This window comes from Salmo salar, chromosome 14, assembly GCF_965601325.2.
Source record: "Salmo salar chromosome 14, fSalSal1, whole genome shotgun sequence".
NCBI lineage: Eukaryota > Metazoa > Chordata > Actinopteri > Salmoniformes > Salmonidae > Salmo > Salmo salar.
Window position 1 is genome coordinate 4347301 of NC_138304.1, and position 19131 is coordinate 4366431.

Below are 19131 nucleotides of genomic sequence, written 5' to 3' on the forward strand. Positions count from 1 at the left end.
GTTCAAAAAAGCTCATCATTTATGTCCAAAAATCTCCGTCTCGTTAGCACATGATGTAAGCCAGCCGGACTTCTCGTCATGAACGAGGGGAAAAAATATATTTCCGTTCGTTCAAACATGTCAAACGTTGTATAGCATAAATCATTAGGGCCTTTTTTAACCAGAACATGAATAATATTCAAGGTGGACGAATGCATAGCCTTTTATAACGTATTGGAACGAGGGTACCCAACATGAAGTAGCGCGCCAGGTGTCTAATGGGACATCACCGTTCCATGGCTCTTGTTCGGTCAGATCTCCCTCCAGAAGACTCAAAACACTTTGTAAAGGCTGGTGACATCTAGTGGAAGCAATAGGAAGTGCCAAAATATTCCTAAACCCCTGTGTTTTTCAATGGGAGAGGTTTAAAGGTCAATACAACACATCAGGTATCCACTTCCTGTCAGAAAATGTCTCAGGGTTTTGCCTGCCAAATGAGTTCTGTTATACTCACAGACACCATTCAAACAGTTTTGGAAACTTTAGAGTGTTTTCTATCCATATATAATAAGTATATGCATATTCTAGTTACTGGGTAGGATTAGTAACCAGATTAAATCGGGTACATTTTTTTTATCCAGACGTGCAAATGCTGCCCCCTAGACCCAACAGGTTAACCCGGAAGCCAGCTGCACTAATGTGTCAGAGGAAACTCCGTACAACTGGCGACCGTGTCAGCGTGCATGCGCCCGGCCCGCCACAGGAGTCGCTAGAGAGCGATGGGACAAGGACATCCCAGCTGGCCTAACCCGGACTACGCTGGGCCGATTGTACATCACCTCATGGGTATCCCGGTCGCGGCCGGCTGCGATGCAGCCCGGGATCGAACCCGGAGCTGTAGTGATGCCTCAAGCACCGCAGTGCCTTAGACCGCTGCGCAACTCAGAAGGCCCATATTTGTATTTATTGAGGATCCCCATTAGCTGCTCTTCCTCATTAAAATACTTACATTACATAAAAGACAAAACAGTACATCATATAACAATATTACACCACTACATATCTACAATACAAAATGTACAATACAAAATGTATAATACCACGACACACCAATATTACAATGTATGCGTATGCATGTGTCTGTACCTTGGTGTGTGTCTCTTCACAGTCCCCGCTGTTCCATAAGGTGTATTTTTACCCGTTTTTAAAAAATCTGATTCTACTGCTTGCATCAGTTACATGATGTTGAATAGAGTTCCATGTAGTCATGGCTCTATATCGTACTGTGTGCCTCCCAAAGTATGTTCTGGACTTGGGGATTGTGAAGAGACCTCTGCTGACATGTCTTGTGGGGTTTGCATGGCTGTCCGAGCTGTGTGCTAGTAGTTTAAACAGACAGTGCTGTACATTCAGCTTGTCAATACTTCTTACAAAAACAAGTAGTGATGACGTCAATGTCTTTTCCACTTTGAGCCATGAGAGATTGACATGCATATCCATGAGATATTGACATGCATATCATTAATGTTAGCTCTACTTGTACTTTTAAGGGGCAACAGTCCTGCCCTGTTCTGAGCTAAGTCCCTCTTTGTGGCACCTGATCACACTACTGAACAGTAGTCTGGGTGCAACAAAACTAGAGCTTGTAGGACATGCCTTGTTGATAGTGTTGTTAAGAAGGCAGAGCAGTGCTTTATTATGGACATACTTCTCCCCATCTTAGCTACTGTTGTATCAATATGTTTTGACCATGACAGTTAACAATCCAGGGTTACTCCAAACAGTTTAGTCACCTCAACTTGCTAAATGTTCACATTATTCATTACGAGATGTAGTTGAGGTTTAGGGTTTACTGAATGATTTGTCCCAAATAAAATGCTTTTAGTTTTGGAAATATTTAGGACTGACTTATTCCTTACCACCCACTCTGAAACTAACTGCAGCTCTTTGTGATTTCAGTCATTTCAGTTGCTGTAGTTGCTGACATGTATAGTGTTGAGTCATCCGCATACATAGACACACTGGCTTTACTCAATGCCAGTGGCATGTCGTTAGTAAAGATTGAAAAAAGAAAGGGGCCTAAACAGCTACCCTGGGGAATTCCTGATTTTACCTGGATTATGTTGGAGAGGCTTCCATTAAAGAACACCCTGTGTGTTCTGTTAGACAAATATCACTTTATCCACAATATAGCAGGGGGTGTAAAGCCATAACACATACGTTTTCTTCCAGCAGCAAACTACGATTGATAATGTCAAAAGCCGCACTGAAGTCTAACAAAACAGCCCCCACAATCTTTTTTATCATCAATTTCTCTCAGCCAATCATCAGTCATTTGTGTAAGTGCTGTGCTTGCTGAGTGTCCTTCCCTATAAGCGTGCTTAAAGTCTGTTGTCAATTTGTTTACTGTAAAATAGCATTGTATCTGGTCAAACACAATTTCTCACACCAATTTTACGGAATTCAGAAGTACAATGATTGTCTTTCATAATTTGGTCAGATATACTTCGATATGTAGTGTGAGCGTTTGGTGCTGGCATGTCATGCCTAAGTTTGCTTATCTTGCCAATGAAAAAGTAATTGGCAATATCGCTGGGTTTTGTGAAGAATGAGCGATCTGATTCAATGAATGATGGAGCTGAGTTTGCCTTTTTTTCCCTAAATTTCATTTAAAGTGCTCCAAAGCTTTTTACTATCATTCTTTATATAATTTATTTTTGTTTCATAGTATTGTTTATTTTTATTTAGTTTCGTCACGATTTCTTAATTTGCAGTACGTTTGCCAATTGATTGGGCCACCAGACTTATTTGCCATACCTTTTGCCTCATCCCTCTCAACCATGCAATTTTTCAAATCCTCATCAATCCAAGGGGATTTAACCGTTTTTACAGTCCTTTTCTGAATGGGTCTAGTTACTCCTCATTACACACCACAGACCAGCAAATGTTCTTTACATCATCAACATAAGAATCACTACAAAACGTATTGTATGATCTGTTATACACTATATTAGGCCCAACCTTTGTAACTTTGGTTTTCCTAGATATGCTACTATATTGTGATCACTACATCCTATGGATTTGGATAATGTTTTAAAGCACATTTCTGCAGCATTAGTAAAGATGTGATCAATACATGTTCATCATTTAATTCCTGTGCTATTTGTAACTTCCCTGGTAGGTTGACTGACAACCTGAACCAGGTTGAAGGCACTGGTTACAGTTTGAAGTTTTTTCTTGAGTGGGCAGCTTGATGAAAGACAGTCAATATTTAAATTGCCCAGAAAATATACTTCTCTGTTGATATCACATTCATTATCAAGCGTTTCACACATATTATCCAGATACTGACTGTTAGCACTTGGTGATCCATAGCAGTTTCCCACCAGAATGGGTTTTAGGTGAGGCAGATGAACCTGTAGCCATATTACTTCAACAGTATTTAACATGATATCTTCTCTAAGCTTTACAGGAATGTGGTTCTTAATATAGACCGCAACACCGCCCCCTTTGGCATTTCTGTCTTTTCCGTAGATGTTATAGCCATGTATTGCTACCACTGATTCATCAAAAGTATTATCTAAGTGAGTGTCAGAATATGAATGTGAAAAGTGAGAATATGAATATGAAAAGTGAGATTGTCAGAATATGAATGTCATCTGTTACAAGGAAGTTATTGACTCCATGAACCTTGTTTCTTAGGCTACATATATTAATATGGGCTATTTTTAGCACTCTTATCTGTTGCTATATTGTTTTTAATGCTTTACTGGGAAGCTTATCAGAAGGAGACCTGCTCATGTTATTTTTATTGGAGCTGACAGTGGACTTCCTACTAGGGCACTCCGCCACGGTGCTAACTCTGGTTCATAGGCACATGATTACTGCATACAATAGCTGTAGGATCAACAGAGGCATTCAGGGCAGTTAGGGGGACATAAGTTAAGTTACTTACATTTTGTGTGCCAACACCCTGGCGTAATGTACATTTGATGCAGCATAATTACAACTCATGGTCACAATGGTAGGGATTAACTGAGCTGGTTTTGGGTCATTGAGACTCCGTCATTTCTGTAGAGTATCTTCTGTTTCCAGAAGTTGTCAAAGTTATCAATAAAAGGGATTCCAACAGAGCTACAGGTTGTAACCAAGCTCTGGTCTCCAGCATTGGAACAGAAGAGGAATAACTGGTCTGGTAGTCTCAGGTTGGACTACTCCAAATCATCTTGGTACTGACACACACAAACACACACAAACGCAAGCTTTGCAGCACCATCAACCCATTTAAATACCTCTCACACCCTACAGTAACCTCTGGACCATAAGAGAACCTTCATAAATCAGCAGAACATTAATAACCAACTTATTGACACTTTATGTCGTGTCCTGTAATACTTAGTTTGAAGTGATTCGGTCATTCATAAGTCATCCATAAAGACTCTATATCACTGTACTTAATTTAAAGTCAGACCCCTTTGGTCATTTATATAACATGCACCCATTGTCTACACCCATTGAGCATCGTTCACACCCTCTTAAGCTTTAGCCCCACCCATCTCGTTTTGCTCTCGGAGTGCACACTTGCACTCTGGCCGATGATTTGTTTACCTCTGGATAACATGAAAACAGCCTAAACAGCTCTGCTGGCAACAATTTCCCAACACTTTTTTGTAGATGTTTACTAACACTGGCCATATTCAACGGGTGTTCTACACACATTACGTAATGTTAGCTAATGAGTCAGCCAGCTAATGTTAGCTAGTTAAACAACAATGAACAAAGTGCCAAACATTGGGCTCTAATTAGAAAAGCAAACAGCTCTGGGAAACTAATAATAACGTCCGCTAGGGAGCCAGCCAGCTAACGTTAGCTAGCTAGCTAACAGTACACTTTAGCTTAAGACATATAGCTAGTTAGGTAAACAATGAACCTAGCTTGGTAAACAACCTTTAAGATCACACACGTCACGTAACGTTAGCTAACGAGCCAGCCAGCTAACGTTAGCTAGTTGTTTCACAAATAAACATTAAAGTCGTTTAAACCATACATTTCCTTTTATTTGTACATTTTTAAAACAATAAAAATACATGAAGTTTCAAAAGTCCAGCAATTCAATTACATTGAACATTACACAGGGCTGTGAATAGTGTAGCTTGTCCCTGAGCTGGTGGACGAATGGTTCTTGCCTCTCTTCCTACTGGAGGTACTGCATGTTGATTCCAACCTTAAAAGTAACAACAAAGAAAGTTAGCAGGTCTGTTAGGAAAGGCCTTTGTAATAAAGGCATGGATGAGTCTCTCTGTATCAGCCTGAGAGAGAAACGGCTGCACCTTGGCAATGTTCCTCAGGTAGTAAAAAGCTATTTTGGTCACATTGGATATTTTGGTCACATTCCTAATGTGGGATTCGAAATTGATTTCAGAATCTAAAATAACACCTAGGTATTTTACCTGGTGTTTTATCTTTATTGCCCGTGAATTAAAATGTGAGGCCAGGTTCTCGCTCTGTGCTTTGGCTCCAATAATAAGTGCCTCGGTCCTGTTTTGATTTAGTTGGAGGAAGCTGTGTGTCATCGAAGTAATTAAATCAGCAATACAGTCAAATAATTTATAGGTGGAGCTCAAATCCTCTGGTGACACAGACATGTAAAGTTGTGTATCATCTGAGTATCAGTGATAATCAATGCTATGCTTTCTGATAACGCTGCCAAAGGGTTACATATATAAACTGAACAGTACTGGTCCCAATATCGAACTTTGTGGAACGCCACATGTGATGTGTATTTTCTCTGAGTTACAGTATGTTCACCAAGGGTGACGGAAAACTCTCAACCGGTTAGATAGTACCTAAACCAATTTTGAACTGGACCGGAGAGGCCAACCCACCTCTCCAGTATGTCCTGAAGGACATCATGGTTGACAGTGTAGAATACAGCACTTAAATCCAAGAGTACAAGGACAGAGAGCTGTTTGGCATCTGTGTTGGCTCTAAGATGATTTACCACTTTAACTAAAGCTGTCTATGTGCTTTGGTGAACTGCAACGCAACTGGGTTTTTCACGCTCAACAGTTTCCCGTGTGTATCAAGAATGGTCCACCTTCCAAAGAATATCCAGCCAACTGTGGGAAGCATTGGATTCATCATGGACCAGCATCTCTGTGGAACTCTTTCGACACCTTCTAGAGTCCATGCCCCGATGAATTGAGGCTGTTCTGAGGGCAAAAGTGGGGGTGCAACTCAATATTAGGAAGGTGTTCCTAATGTTTGGTACACTCAGTGTATCAGTGGCGTGTATTCATGGATGCCAAGGGATGCCAGGCTTCCCCAAACTTAATTTGAATCGTGGGAAAGCAAAATACAAAATTGATAAGAAAAGGCAATAAAGTTTGACATTTTTCAAGTCCAAAAATCCTGTTCCTGACAGTTCCTGATGGCGATGCTAATCACGCCAGTTCTGCATCACCACCAGCACCTCCACTAGCTAGTAGGCCTACTACCAAGTCAGACTCAGTGGGAGAGGGAGACGGGGAGCTGGGAGGAGGGGGGTTCTAGAACAAGCAAACGTATAACCCCTAGTTTGTCATGCAGAATTCAAAGTTGGGCTGTACAACATGCAAAAAAAGGTCGGGAGCTTCAGTCTAGAAACAGAACTATAATGCTCTTTTTCTCAATGTGTTCCGGTACCTCAGAAACCCCCCCCCCCCCCCCCCGCACTCACTATGTGTTCCAGGACCTTCCGATTTCAAAATGATGTACTGACATTATTTTGGTAGTCTACCCAAATGAGTATGGAAGCTGATACATTTTTTTAATGTTTTGACATGATAGCTCAGCTGAAATTAACATTTTTTTTTCAAAGCCAAGCAGTGTACATAGAGGTAGGCATCTGGATGGTAGACTCGTTCTCACTGAAATGCATTACTCCTCATATAGAAGTAACCGTTCAAGCAGGAATTGTTGGAGTATGGATTCACATTTTATTTCAAAATACCTCTTTATTTAGGTTGATGGCATGACGTTGAAATAATGACGTTTATTCAAACATACCTTTTTATGATAAACATTGATACAAGGTCAAATAAAATATGTCTAATCAAATATAAAATTCAACATGATATCAGCCACCGAATATTTAATAGAGGATGAAAAAGATTTGTAATGATTGTACGTGGAGTTTTTGAACACAATTTCAACGTATACATAGTTGATTGTTGATTATGTTGAAATTATATAGATTGATGTAACAACCTCTTAGTCAGGTTAAGTCATTGTATTTAAGTTTAAGTTTTACCCTAATTTTAAATGTTTATAATGCTGGTTGATATTAGATGAAAACAGTAGTGGTTGATGACTTTTTGCAAATCTAAATGTGTTTTCCACATAGATGCCATGTCACAATAGGTTGACAAATGACATTGAAACAATGTTGATTCAACCAGTGTGTGTCCAATGGGTGGCTAATTTACCTGTTTTAAAGGGAACTGGCAAATAGTTCTGTTAGATTCCCAACATCTCTCTTTGTTATCAACTGAGGACCATAAAACGCGTGTTTACATTGGTTAACCATCTCTTTAGTGCTAACCCCACATGTTAGATTGTTGTCTGTAAATATATCCAGACTGGTGCGACATCATGTGTACAATTCCAAACAGAAACTCCATCACTCACATGCATCCCACAGTTGCTTTATATTATGTAAATAAATGAAACCACATGACATATATCCAAATATCCAAGAGTATTACATTATAAAAATGAAATATCCAAGATTATTACATTATAAAAAGTAAAGTAACCGAAGTACAGTAATTCCATTGAAACACCTGAAAAGCTTAGTACTAGTAAGTATTCTTTAAAAAGAACATGGGGAAATAGCACAGAAAACGTACACACAACACTTTTAATGTAATCTCCACCCTTCTCTGAGAGATGTATCTGTGATGTTAGGCCTTGTCTCACAGAGGCGTTGCTAACGCAAGAATGCAGCAATGACCCCTGGCAGAATACTGGGGGTTTCAAGAGGGAAACATAGGAGGGGGTCACATGTGTTTGACTTGTTGAACAGTAACTAGCCTTATTCACAGCTCCTGATGGAAATGTCAGAATGAGTGCCAGGGTTACTGGGGTCATTGACAGGACACAACACCAAGCTATCTGGTGCTGGACAATCCCCACTCTAACGTGTGTAAACTGCACACACACACACCAAACCCTGGGTTGGTGGGCACACATACACAAACACACAACACACACCAAACCTTGAGATAGTGGGCGCACACACCTCATCACCGAATCAGGAACACAACACCAGGGGTATTTCTCTCAAACAAAGAAGTCCTTGATCTCATCCATAACGCACAGCACACTGGTGGACACAAGCTTTAGGTATGCCTTTTATGTGTGTCGTCTCTCTTTCTCTGTCCTTTGTGCTTCTTCTTTGCCCCAGGATTACCCTGGCCTTTCAGCCAGGAGAAACATACAATAATGCATTTTGACTAGTAGAGCTAACAGCCATGTTTGCAGGTTGAATTGGGTATTTATGCTTTGTCTGTTTTGGAGTGAGTTACCTTTTTCGGCACCTCTCTGTACAAAATACAATCATGGTTTATGCTGTAGATACTATATTCCCTTACAAAGTTGAGGGCTAACACTTTTCGGACATTGGCTCCTTTGTCAGAGCATTGACGTTGTAGAGTTAAAGATGAATGCTACTCAGTTGACAAGTCACGTGTGTGTGTGTGTGTGTGTGTGTGTGTGTGTGTGTGTGTGTGTGTGTGTGTGTGTGTGTGTGTGTGTGTGTGTGTGTGTGTGTGTGTGTGTGTGTGTGTGTGTGTGTGTGTGTGTGTGTGTCGCGTCTGTGTGTCAGTTATTGAGAAAAAGAGCATGTGTTTAGACATAATTTTCAATATACTCATGTGGATTAAAATATTTAATTCATTGTATAAGTGTTAATGACGGACAATTTAATTAGGGAGTCTCTTGTGGTGTTGCCATCTGGAGCTTTGTGGAAAAGGCTGAGCCAGCATAGGATTTGGCAGTGGCAGCATTTCTCATGACTTAGGCCTAGTTCTTATATGGACCATGTTACACTTTCCACTTCAATGCAAAAAGCATTCATACGTACATACAAAAAGAAAGTGTTCGATATACAAGCCAAATAATGCTTGTAACCATAGTGTAACCCTTTTTGGTGCTTTATAGAACCCTTTTTTGAAGGCTCTATAAAGAACCATGCTCACATGGTTCTAAATGGAACCGTTATGGTGCTATAAATAACCTTTTCCAGGGTTCTGTAAAGAACTATTAAAAAAAGGTTTTATAAAGCACCAAAAAGGGTTCCGCTATTGTTACAACCTTTTTGGTTCTATATAGAACACTTTATAGAACCTTTATGGAGAAAGGTTCTTTATATAACCATTCTCAATCTCAAAAGGTTCTTCAAAGAACCGTATGAAAACCATATAGGGTTATTTTTTTGGTTAGTCATATTATATTGTTATAATTCAATAGGTATTACTATTGACACACCCGTCCGTCACACAGTGACGTCATTTTGAATATTGAATAGCTCCCGTGTGTTTATGCTAGATACATAGCGTGTTTTGTAATGGCTGCAGCTCAATCTCCTCTTTCCACCGATATAAAGTTAGCCTTTTATTTTTATATATATCTCTCAGATATAGGACAGACACTTCAAAACCTTATTCCTAATGATTTATTTGGTGACTGTCTGTTTTGCCATGTATAAAAATGTGTTAATCAGTGCGTTTTCTAATCAAATAATTGTTATATATATATATATTATTTTTTATACCTACAGGGGTCCTAAAATTCTAAATCAAATGGCTAAATTATTAAATTCATATGTTAGTTTAGAAGATATTGCGACCTACAGGGATTATTGACAAGTTGAATCGGGTGCTCAGGAATGGCTGTTGGTCCCTGAGGAGAGAATTGAGGACCACTGATTTACACAACAATTGACACAAGGCCATACGTGAGTCTTTCACACAACTGTCACTGGCCATGACATTTTTAACATGAAATAGTGTAACATAATGGTATAACATTAGATATACTGGATTGACACTTTCACTCATGGTTGCACAAAAAGGCGTCACTACAGACCCTTGTTCAATCCCGGGCTGTATCACAACCGGCCATGATCGGGAGTCCCATAGGGCGGCGCACAATTGGCCCAGCATCATCCGGGTTAGGGGAGGGTTTGCCTGGGGTAGGCCGTCATTGTAAAATAAGAATTTGTTCTGAACTGATTTGCCAAGTTAAATAAAAGTAAAAAATATAAATAAATAAATTGTTCTAAATGAAGGGTTTTCCATGTGGCTCCCCCAGTGGTTAGATATGTTGGTTGCCATCTAAAAATGACCCCTTTTTTTCAAGGCGTCACAGAATTACGATACATCCAAATAAATGTAAAATGGGCTCTCGGTTTCAAAACAACATATTTGCAATTGCAAGTCAGTTCAGAGAAATTTGACTGCGGGCTACACACACACACACACACACACACACACACACACACACAATGGAGTTTCTATATATTGGAGCGGGGGACTGCCAGGATTGTGATTTAATGACAGACGATGCTTGAGCGCTGGCAGGAAATGGAGAAGGGGAAAGTTTCATGACCTCACAGTCTATTTAATATGGGGGGCTAAAGCTTCTGGAGCCGTTCTGTAGCCGGAGAAGGGAAGGGAAACGAAATGCGGGAAAGGAATGATTGGAAACAGACCCATCCAGTAGTGTAAATGAGAGAGAGTGTGTGTGTGTGTGTGTGTGTGTGTGTGTTTGAACGTGCATGCCTGTCCATTTGTCTGCATTTCTGAATGTCTGTCTGTCTGCTTGTCTCATAAACATTTCCAAATGCTCCTGTGATACAAATGACAACATGCATACAACATTAAGACACGTTTTTATTTATTTAAACACTTATACCATCTCCCTCCTCTACTATATCAAAGCACAAACCCTAATACGGCTGTATTGAGCTCGCTGTAAATAATGTATCCTCTCTGGTTATACCGGTCTTTGCTTGTAGGTCTAAACCACCCAGAGTGACTGTTTACCAGCTAAGTATAGACACCCCCTCAGTTCCCTGATGTCTGTCTTTGTATTCTAGACCACCTGTAGTCCGGTGATAATTTGAGGACTGTTGTTAATTACCCTTTGCTCTCACTCTGTGAAAGTGTGCTGTTGCCCCCATCCACATCCACATCGACGGGGCTGTAGTGGAGCGGGATGAGACCTTCAAGTTCCTTGGTGTCCACATAACCACATGTAACATATGGATTTTCTTCAGTATACGCATCAAAAGTCCCAATGTAAAGTTACACCTCACTTTTCTATTTCTCGAGTTATTACATAAAACTGAACAGAATTCCGAAAGTCATGCCGGAAAATGTATTTGAGGTGTGTGACATAATATGGAGGACCCGGCAAGCCAGCCTATTCCCTATAATGTAAACTCCAACAGAAATAACGCATGACTAATAGTATGAATTACATTTTCAGCCAATAAGAAAATGCTTTATGAATGTATTATTACAAACCAGCTTGCAAGGTTGCTAGCTAACTAGCCTAATAACGTTAGCCCAACCAGCTTGCTAACATTACGTGACCGCATGAGTCAGCCAGTTGCTATCAAAACCTAGCTTAAAGTAAACCAAAGTTTTTGAAATACCGAAGGCCATCTAACCAGTTATCAAAAAATAGTAGATCAGCTTTAATATTGCAGATAGATTGTGGCTTCCATCAATGTAATTGTCTGCATAATTTCCAATATCACATATATATTTTTTGTATATATGTACACACACTACCTTTTAAAAGTTTGGGGTCACTTAGAAATGTCCTTGTTTTCCATGAAAACATACATGAAATGAGTTGCAAAATGAATAGGAAATATAGTCAAGATGTTGACAAGGTTATAAATAATGATTTTTAATTTAAATAATAATTGTGTCCTTCAAACTTTGCCTTCGTCAAAGAGTCCTCCATTTTCAGCAATTACAGCCTTGCAGACCTTTGGCATTCTAGTTGTCAATTTGTTGAGGTAATCTGAAGAGATTTCACCCCATGCGTCCGTCCTGAAGCACCTCCCACCAGTTGGATTGGCTTGCTGGGAACTTCTTACAGTGGTTCGTCCTTTAAAAGTTGCAGCGTACTGCAGCACGGCTTGCGTGGTGCCACAGAATTCTATGGCACATTATTTAAGTGCCAACCACTGGTACCATTAATGCTAGTTCGTGCTAGTTTGACCACCAGAGGGAATCTTTGAGAAGCATTTGATAGCCTTTAACTTCTTGGGGCTATGTGGGACGCTAGCGTGCCACCCGTGGTGCACCCTATCAACAGCAGGTGCATTTCAAGAGCGGCAAATTTGAAACCAAATAAATGTCAAAATTCAAATTTTTCAAACATACAACTATCTTACACCCTTTGAAAGATAAACATCTCCTTAATCTAACCACGTTGTCCGATTTCAAAAAGGTTTTACGGCGAAAGCATAAAGTTAGATTATGTTAGGAGAGTACATTGACAATAGCTGTGTGTAATGTTTTGTCAATTCAAAGACAGGGTCACCAAAACCATAAAACCAGCTAAAATGATGCACTAACCTTTTACAATCTCCATCAGATGACACTCCTAGGACATTATGTTAGACAATGCATGCATTCTATCAAGTTCATATTTATATCCAAAAACAGCGTTTTACTATGGTATTGATGTTGAGGAAATCGTTTCCCTCCAATAACCGGCAGTCAAGTCAGCACCACAAATTAAATAATTAAAATTAGAAAACATTGGTAAAATATTATATTGTCATTTAAAGAATTATAGATTTACATCTCTTGAACGCAATCAACTTGCCAGATTTAAAAATAACCTTACTGGGAAATCACACTTTGCAATAATCTGAGCACTGCGCCCAGAAAAATATGCTTTGCTATACAGACAAACGGCCATGTTGGAGAGATCTAAAATCGAAAATACTATGTAAATAATCCATTACCTTTGATTCTCTTCATCAGATGTCACTTCCCGGAATCCCAGGTCCATAACGAATGTAGTTTTGTTAAAAAAAGCTCATCATTTATATCCAAAAAGATCCGTGTTGTTAGCACATGATCTAAGCCAGCCGGACTTCTCGTCATGAACGAGGGGAAAAAATATATTTACGTTCGTTCAAACATGTCAAACGTTGTATAGCATAAATCATTAGTGCCTTTTTTAACCAGAACATGAATAATATTCAAGGTGGACGAATGCATTCTCTTTTATAACGTATTGGAACGAGGGTACCCAACATGAACTCGCGCGCCAGAGTCTAATCGGCCATCACCGTTCCATGGCTCTTGTTCGGTCAGATCTCACAGTAAAAGACTCAAAACACTTTGTAAAGGCTGGTGACATCTAGTGGAAGCAATAGGAAGTGCCAAAACATTAATCAACCCCTGTGTGCTTCAATGGCATAGGCTTAAAGGTAATTCAACACATCAGGTATCCACTTCCTGTCAGAAAATGTCTCAGGGTTTTGCCTGCCAAATGAGTTCTGTTATACTCACAGACACCATTCAAACAGTTTTAGAAACTTTAGGGTGTTTTCTATCCATATATAATAAGTATATGCATATTCTCGTTACTGGGTAGGATTAGTAACCAGATTAAATCGGGTACGTTTTTTTATCCAGCCGTGAAAATACTGCCCCCTAGCCCCAACAGGTTAATAGAGACTGTACTAGAGAATTTAAAACCTTTTTTTGTAAGAACATAGTATATGGGACTGATTTTAAGAAATTTCGCTTAATTCATTTGATTAATATTATGGTGTTTCAATTCCAAGAAAGATGAAAAACCCTCTGGGTTTCCGTTAGGATGGAACGGAAAATATGGCGCTGTACAATGTGATAGTTGGGAGTAGGCTACAGTACTGGGCTATTTAGCTAAATAATCCCTGTGTCGTGAGGGCACGTGGGAGACCGGGGTTAAATTCCCCAATGGGGAGGAAGGAGTAGACTGTCCTTGTAAATAAGAATTTGTTCTTAACTGACTTGCCTAGGTAAATAAAGGTTACACTGTCATGGTTGTCGTAGGATGAAGCGGACCAAAGTGCAGCGTGATTATCGTTCCACATATTTTATTGAACTGTAAAACTATGCAATACATACAAAATAAACTGAATAAACAAAAACAACAAACCGTGACAAAGAGTTAACATACACGTACTCAAAAACAATCTTCCACAAACCCAGGTGAGAAAAACACCTACTTAAGAATGATCCCCAATTAGAGACAACGATGACCAGCTGCCTCTAATTGGAGATCACCCCAAACAAAACTCAACATAGAAATACAAAAACTAGAACATAACAACATAGAAAATCTAAACTAGGAAAAAAACCTTGTCACACCCTGACCTACTCTACCATAGAAAATAACAGCTTTCTATGGTCAGGACGTGACATACACCAAGAGCATAACATTTCTACATCATAATTGTAGTCTAACCAATACCCAAATGGAGATTCAGTCAAAATAACAACTAACTAATTTATCAAGACCAATCCCCATGCTTGTGTCAGAGCAGTGTGAAACGGTGATAAAATAGTAGTAGGCTATTGCTTCAAATCCTATTGCTTCTAACTTCAATATGCTCTTTAAATAAATAAGTTAAGAGCACATTACTCTACACTAGTGAGATTCATGTCGCCTACGGTAGGCCTACAGTATATCAAAAAATATGACGTGACTCTCTGCCAATGATTACATATAGATGATTGACGGATTGGAGGATTCTAAATTAAAACCAAAAGCCGCCTCATGGGTCTCCCGGTGGCGGTCGGCACGGGTATCTGTAGAAACGCATTTTGCATTGCGATGCGGTGATGTGATGCGATGCGGTGCCTCTAAAGAGATTGGAAAATTCCAGAAAATGTTGTCATGGCTTTAGAAGCATCTGATAGGCTAACTGACATAATTTGAGTCAATTGGAGGTGTACCTGTGGATGTATTTCAAGGCCTACCTTCAAACTCAGTGCCTCTTTGCTTGACATCATGGGAAAATCAAAAGAAATCAGCCAAGACCTCATAAAAAAATGGGGACCTCCACAAGTCTGGTTCATCCTTGGGAGCAATTTCCAAATGCCTGAAGGTGCCACGTTCATCTGTACAAACAATAGTACGCAAGTATAAACACCATGGGGCCACGCAGCCGTCATTCCGCTTAGGAAGGAGACGCGTTCTGTCATCTAGAGATGAACGTACTTTGGTGAGAAAAGTGCAAATCAATCCCAGAACAACTGCAAAGGACCTTGTGAAGATGCTGGAGGAAACAGGTACAAAAGTATCACTAGCCACATTAAAAGGAGTCCTATATCGACATAACCTGAAAGGCCACTCAGCAAGGAAGAAGCCACTGCTCCAAAACCGCCATCAAAAAGCCAGCCCACGGTTTGCAACTGCACATGGGGACAAAGATCGTACTTTTTGGAGAAATGTCCTCTGGTCTGATGAAACAAAAATAGAACTGTTTGGCCACAATGTTTGGAGGAAAAAAGGGGGATGCTTGCAAGCCGAAGAACACCATCGAAACCGTGAAGCACGGGGGTTGCAGCATCATGTTGTGGGGGTGCTTTGCTGCAGAGGGACTGGTGCACTTCACAAAATAGATGGCTTCATGAGGGAGGAAAATGATGTGGATATAGTGAAGCAACATCTCAAGGCATCAGTGTCACGTCCTGACCCTAGTAAGATGTCATTTTCTATAGTAGAGTAGGTCAGGGCATGACAGGGGTTGTTTTGGGTTTATCTATGTTTTCTATTTCTATGTTTTAGTTCTAGTTTTTCTATTTCTATGTTGGGGTTGTTTGGGTTGATCTCCAATTGGAGGCAGCTGATCCTCCTTGCCTCTGATTGGAGATCATTTTTAAGTAGGGGTTTTTCTTCCTGGGTTTTGTGGGTAGTTGTTTTCTGTTTAGTGTATGTCACCTGACGGAACTGTTGTCAGTTGGTTTGTTAAAGGGTATTCATTAAAAGGAAATATGAGCACTTCACACGCCGCGACTTGGTCCCCTTTATACGACCCGCGTTACAATCAGTCAGGAAGTTAAAGCTTGGTCGCAAATGGGTCTTCCAAATGGACAATGACCCCAAGCATACTTCCAAAGTTGTGGCAAAATGGCTTAAGGACAACAAAGTCAAGGTATTGGAGTGGCCATCACAAAGCCCTGACCTCAATCCCATAGAAAATGTGTGGGCAGAACTGAAAAAAGTTGTGCGAGCAAGGAGGCCTACAAACCTGACTCAGTTACACCAGCTCTGTCAGGAGGAATGGGCCAAAATTCACCCAACTTATTGTGGGAAGCTTGTGGAAGGCTACCTGAGACGTTTGACCCAAGTTAAACAATTTAAAGGCAATGCTACCAAATGCTAATTGAGTGTATGTACACTTCTGACCCACTGGGAATGTGATGAAGGAAATAAAAGCTGCAATAAATCATTCTCTCTACTATTATTCTGACATTTCACATTTTTTAAATAAAGTGTTGATCCTAACTGACCTAAACCAGAATTTTTACTAGGATTAAATGTCAGAAATTGTGAAAAACTGAGTTTAAATGTATTTGGCTAAGGTGTATGTAAACTTCCGACTTCAACTGTACATCAATAATGTCAAAGTTCGCTACATTGAATTACACATAATTTCAAAGAGATTGTTACAAACTGGATTACATTTAGTAACTTACTTTGAAGAGATGGTGATTGGGTCTAAATAGGCTTTTGTCATTTGGTCGAATTAATTCAGTGTACTTGTCTTTAACTGCCATTTCCCGAAAGGCAGTATCTTCCCACAAGCCAACAAATTTTTCTCAGCTTCAGAATCAAGATTATTAAAAAAAAAATGCACCAAAAATGCATTTTACGTATAGATTTTACAGATAGAAAGATGTCAAAAGTATTTATCCACAGTCTGCTCTGGACAAGTCCGGTCCTAGAGTGTCTTAACAAAATGAAAAATGAATTTGCTTTAAGAGATATTAAAGTTATGAATATTAGCTTATTTCCCAAATATTCTAGTTTAAGAATGAAAGTCTATAGCCTAAGCTTAGGCATACACTATTCTCAATCACAGCTTTATGAGAGAACAAACAATATAATTTATTTACTATTATTTTATGAGGCAAATAAAGCAATTATTATCCACTTCTGAAGATGGGAGACTGCTTAGATCCAGCCCATGATGTATAACCTAACTCACTAAAACCATGTTTATACCTGGTGCTAACAGGGGTCCTTTATCCTGATCTTGTCTACATTCTGATTGTGCCCACATTTCCAGTAATGTGTCTACACACATTATCCATCCACTGTTATCCATCCACTGTGTCTGCATTGTGACCAGATTTCCTGGTCACTTCGTTTATGCAAATTATTTCACAGCTACTCTTTCAAGCATAATATGTATTTATTTATTGTATGACACATATTTATGTAATCAGTCAATTGTGCCACCAGTCAAGGATTTTAGAGGGCGTAATAATGATGATTTAAATGGTTTCTTTGTCCAGATCTTTCTACACTTGTAAGATATCCAGACACAATGCATGTCTGACTACCTCCGGAGGTGGGCAGGAGGATCGGATCACAGTGTGTCTTTTGATTGTGCCCACATTTTTAGACAGGTGTAGACAATCAGAATGTGGACTAGATCAGGACAAAGGATGCAAGTTAGAACCAGGTATAAACAGGGTTGATGTCACTGCTCCATAATTTACGCGCCACACACACACACACACACACACACACACACACACACACACACACACACACACACACACACACACACACACACACACCTGTTCCATGCTAAAGCTCCTCCACCAGAAATAAATATTAGAAAAGATTTGCCTGCCCAGGTTTTCAACAACATTATCTTTCATCATTATTCTTCAAGTTGTAGCATTTAGATTTCACTGAGCAAATGTTTTTTGCTTGGCCAATAGGGGATGATACCATCGTATATCACAATGTTTTATGGTTACATAATCACGATAGGACAAAGGTTGACATCGCCCAACCGTAATCAACTGTCTGGTCTAATTTTCACAGCTGTAAATCTGAACTGTACATCTGACCATGCAGACACCAGTGGTTCTAACCAGCACTTTTGTCAAATTTAACAATGACAAACCCTGGTTCAGTGCTGAACTCAGAGCCCTGCGCTCAGCCAAAGAGGGGGTACATAGGAGCAACAACAAAGAGGCCTATAGAACTGCTAGCAGCTGCTCAACAAGGGGATTAAAGTGTCCAAAAGTCATTACAAGGAGTGGCTAGAACAACAATTCGAGCCCAACGACAGCTCGTCTGTCTGAAAGGGTCTCCAGCAGATCACAAACGACAAACAAAAGACCCCCCAGGCACTAGACGACCCACTACTGTCAAACCAGCTGAACGAGTTCTACTGTCGTTTTGAATCTCAAAAAGCCCTCAGCCATCAAGAGTTTCTTCTCCGCCATCTTGCCCCTCAGCTGACAATACTTTCAGCCATCAGGACTCTACTCCCTTCCTCCAACCGCCTCACTCCCTCCACCTTCCCTCCAATCCCCCCTTACCCCAGGCTGCCCCCCCCCCCCCACCCCCCACCCCCTCGTCATCACAGAACAAGAGGTGAACAAGCTCTTCAGGAAGGTTGCAAGCCCAGACCGGGTCTCCTCAGCCACACTAAAGCACTGCACTGACCAGTTTTCCCCTGTTTTCATGGACATATTCAATCAGTCTCTGGAACTATGCACTGTACCTGTCTGGAACTGCTACAGCGCAAATTTACCCAGCTGAAAGTATTTGACTCTATCTGTCGGTGGATCACCAACTTCCTAACCAACAGGACATAGCACGTTAAAGATGGGGAAACATATTTCAGACTCCATATCTCTCAACACGGGGGCACCGCAGGGTTGCATGCTCTCCCCCCGCCTCTACTCACTCTACATCAATGACTGCATCTGTCAAACTACTCAGGTTCGCTGATGACACCAACCTGGTCGGTCTCATCTCCGACGGCTACGAGTCCATGTTTTATTTTTATTTATTTATTTAACCTTTATTTAACTAGGCAAGCCAGTTAAGAACAAA

At 40.2% G+C, this 19131-nt stretch overlaps 1 protein-coding gene across 1 annotated transcript in view; it reads left to right on the plus strand.

Moving 5' to 3' along the window:
* Positions 1 to 19131, plus strand: part of myo10 (myosin X) — a 303162-nt gene that overhangs the window by 88642 nt on the left and 195389 nt on the right. The gene's annotated exons all lie outside the window — the stretch shown is intronic.